This window comes from Megascapheus bottae, chromosome 10 (assembly GCF_031878675.1).
Source record: "Megascapheus bottae isolate mThoBot1 chromosome 10, mThoBot2.hap1, whole genome shotgun sequence".
NCBI lineage: Eukaryota > Metazoa > Chordata > Mammalia > Rodentia > Geomyidae > Megascapheus > Megascapheus bottae.
Genome location: NC_143518.1, coordinates 23,328,136 through 23,332,392, shown reverse-complemented (window position 1 = coordinate 23,332,392; position 4,257 = coordinate 23,328,136). Strand labels below are relative to the sequence as shown.

Here is a 4,257-nt window from a genome sequence, read left to right as displayed (position 1 = left end):
TGAACCTGGTCTACGTTAGCTATGGAGTGACTATTTAAATGACGAGGTCCAAGAATTAAGCCCTGAGATACTCAAAGACTTAGAAGACAGAGAAAAGGGGAGACACTTGAAAGAATATGATTGAAAAGGAGCCCTTAGAAAGGTATAAGGAAAACAGTGTGCTCTTTTTGGAAGTCAAGAACAAAAAGTGCTTCACAGAGAATGGTCAGTTGTATGCAAGATGCTCTTGAAATTTTAAGTAAGATGAAAACAGATGAAACATTATTAACATAAAATTCCAAGATGATCTAAAAAAGCATGGTTTCAGCAAATAGGGATACATGAAGAATTGACTAGAATATATTCATGGGAGAATGGAGGGAGAGAAGGATACTGGTGGCTCACACCTGTAATCCTAGCTACTCAGGAGGCTGAGGTCTGAAGATTGTATCATGATTCAAAGACAGCCCGGGCAGAAAAGTCCCCATGAGACTCATCTCCAATTAACCATGCAATATTAGAAGCAGCACTATGGCACAAATGGTAGAACACTATCCTTGAGCATAAAAAGGCTCAGGGACAGACCTCAGGCCCTCAGTTCAAATCCCACAATCAACAACAACAACAAAAAAGAGAAAGTCAATAGTTTATTTTTGCTGTAAGATAAAGAACAAATAGTTGAATATAAACATAAATATAAACATAAAAGGAGATTTTCTTTATAGGCTAGGAAAACAAATGGATTATTTATTCATGTTTAGAAATAATACACAGGGAAGATTGCTAATGTGGGTGATTATTGGAATAATATCCTTGAACAAGCTTCAGAGAATACAGTAACACAACCCACCTGGAGCAAGGATATGGGCCAGAATACGGACAATGGATAGATTCTTTGGAGATTGTATAAGCAGGTTTCTACTCCAGGGATGTGGAATATAGGTGAGGAGACTGTATATGTGTACTCTGTGATGTTTGTACAAGGAATCATCTAAAGGCACTTTTTTTTCAGATAAACTCTACTAACAAAGCAGTCATGAGTTTATTATCAGGGGAACTGGCTCAAATATTTGTGGGGCTGTAAAATCCCACAGTATGCCATCTGAAAGCTGAAGAATCAAGAACAACAATCAAAAGTCAAACACATGAGAACCCTGGGATTTTCTGCTCAAAATTCCAGAGTCCAAAGTATAAAATACTAGAATCCTGATATCTCAGGAAAAGAGATTTTCTTAGCTCCAAAAAAGGTAGCAAATTTACCATTCCCCAGCTCTTTTCTTCTATGCAGCCTCTTAACCCCTAGGATGGAGCCTGCCTCCATGGGGGCTAGCTATTAATCCAGTCAAATTGATTCCTAAAATTAATCATCTCAGTTACTATGACATCAAAAAAGAAACTAGAAAAGGCAAATACTGTCAGACCAATGATATAGTACAAAACTCTTCATAAGAGCTTGTAATCATATCCTAAAGAGTTTCTTCCTCACTTAGGCTCAATGGTTTCCCTCATTTGTCATAATCAGTAGAAACCTTGGGCTCTACTAGCAGAGATCTGCAATAGAGCAAAATCTTGATACATAAGGCCATATAATGTGAAGCTAATGGAAAGGACCTACAGGATATTGAAACAAAAGCCATATAACGAATGATTGTTGTCCTTAATGTACTATGTTGTCTCTCATCTCCTTTGCTGTCCCTTGGTTATCTCATATTGTTATAGTATCTCACTTTGTTATCTGATATATTGAATTTATTTGTATTTGGATATTTGAAATTTGATAGGGAAGGGGGGAAAACCAAGATGGGTGGGGGGTGTGGGGGGGAGGGAAATGGGTACCAAGACATGTGAAAGGGTATCAATGTATGTGAAGTAATGCACCTTCTATCTGGCAAATATCATGTAACCCTTTTACTAATTACAATAAAAAAATGAAAGAAAGAGTTTCTTCCTCTTGTTTCTAAGTCTAATGGTCAATACACCCTTTTTTTTACTTTCTTATTATTATAAAGGTGATATACAATTTCAATATATTCTTCATAGAAATTATCTTTTTTTTGCCAGACCTGTCCCTTGAACTCAGTGCCTGGGCACTGTCCTTGGGCTTTCTCAAGGCCAGAGCTCTACCATTTGAGCCACAGGACCATTTCTGGCTTTTTTCTGTGTATGTGGTACTGAGAATTGAACCCAGGTCTTCATGCACGCAAGGCAAGCACTCTATCACTAGGCAAAATTCCAAGTTCCTATGGAAATTATCTTTATTATTGGTTTACTTTCAAGTTATATTTGTAAACAAAAAATATCACTGAATGTATAAGTTAGCAAGTGCTCTGAAATTCAGTTTTTTTCATCCGTAAAGCTTCACTGATAGGAACCAGAGGTGTGGGTTCGGATCTAGGTGGGGAGATGAACCTGGGGCCACTAGAGATGAATAGATGGCTTACTCAAGTCACACAAATAAATAATTAGCAGAACTGGGATTAGAACTCAGGTTTTCCCGATTTCCAAGATTATGAAAATGAGTTTACGGAAGCAAACCCCTGATAACTTCTTAAATCAAATCATTGGATGGCCATTTGCAGTCAAATTAAATTCTGGGGTAGATTATCAAGGGGTCCTGGCTTGTCTGGATGGCCACATGATCATAGCCTTGAAGCAGACAGAGGAATATGTAAATGGACAGCTAAAGAACAAATATGGGGATGCCTTTATCGAGGAAACAATGGGTTGTACATCAGCACCCTGAAGAGAAGAATGTGAAGAAGACATGCAGGAAGCAGTGCTTTTCATGTTTAGACATATTTTTATAAAATGTTTTTCTATTTTAGGGGGTTTTCTTATGATATAATTTGTCCAGGTTTCATAATAGTTGGGGATTTTTTTCTTTACTGACAAAGAGTAAGATACATAAAATTACAATTGACTTGTAAAGAATTGCCGATTTAAGTTTCATTTTCTTTTACATGTGTGTCAATATACAAAATGCTAAAAAAAAATTAAAAGAAATCCCAAAACCTAAAAAAAAAAGAAAGAAAGTTTCACTGATGCTTCCATAAGCCCTAAACACAACCCTACAATGATAAATGCCAGGGTGGTATAATGTGTTCACTGAAACATTTGCAACTTTCCAAGCATTTACATCAGTTCCTTTTCTGCCTCTTTCTAGGCATCTGTGTGAAGTCTTGTAACATTGAAATGCTGGAGTTTCTAGGAAGAAATAGTGTCCAGCTCTGAGTTCCATGGTCCTTGGAAAGTATCTGAACAGGTGGGTTATCTGACACACATCTTCTCTATATTAAGTCTTAGAATCTCACAACATGATAACCATAACAAAAACAGACATATTAACTTAGTAAAGGTAACCAGTTGGCCTATAAATGCCAATCTTTTAAATCATCACAAGGCATCACAGATGCGTAAATAACAAGTTCCCTTAGGATACAAAATGCAATTTGATCTACAACAATTTGGTTTTCACACAGCACATCTGGTTTTCGGAAATACATCTGTGTAAATTGAGTTACCTCTGTAATGATATTGGATTTGCATCTGATAAACTAGAAAGACAAGGCTGACTGCAGGTTAAATAAAAATTACCCGGTGTGCCTTGATTTGCTCTCCAAGCTTCTGCGATAACACATGTAAACACATGTAGGTAATTAGATTCTAAATTCTTGTTGGCAGGTGGTATTAGAACAAGTTTTTAAAGCATTTTTTCTATAAGTTTACAGTATATGGTTTTTCCTTTTTTAGAAAAATTAGAACCTGTGCACAGTGAATAATGTACCAGATTTAGAAGTTCAAGTATTTTCAGAAATCCCCACTTCCTCCATTCTTCCAACTCAGCTAAGAAAGCCTAGCCTCGCTGATTCAAGCAATTGTGTTGCTTTATAAAATACTGTCCCCAAAGAATCCTTTTACAGCCACTCAGAACCAGTGTATAGTCAATTATTAAGCTTTCTACCTATATTGCTCAGTCTGCACTTTCCACCTTAACACTGCCCCTATTAACCTGCTCAGCATTCTCTTTGATGCTTGATGCTGTTTGATGCTAGAGTGGGGACTGTTGGTGTATCTGCTGGATTGTTTTGGTATCATAACATTTGAGGGACAAACAGAAATGGTAGTGGCAGTATGAATGTTTGGATTTAGACCATGCCACCTAGCCTAGAAGTTAAAGAGAAGGTGGCTGAGATAGGTGCTGCATTTGAAACCAGTTATGGAAAGTGCTTTCTACTTCCTTGATAAAATGACAGGATGTGTTAACTGGAATGTATCTCT

General features: G+C 37.0%; 1 pseudogene; it reads left to right on the top strand.

The window, feature by feature from the left end:
* The first annotated feature begins 2,494 nt into the window (after positions 1-2,494).
* On the top strand, positions 2,495-2,736 carry LOC150057717 (U6 snRNA-associated Sm-like protein LSm6 pseudogene; annotated as a pseudogene).
* Positions 2,737-4,257: the final 1,521 nt, after the last annotated feature.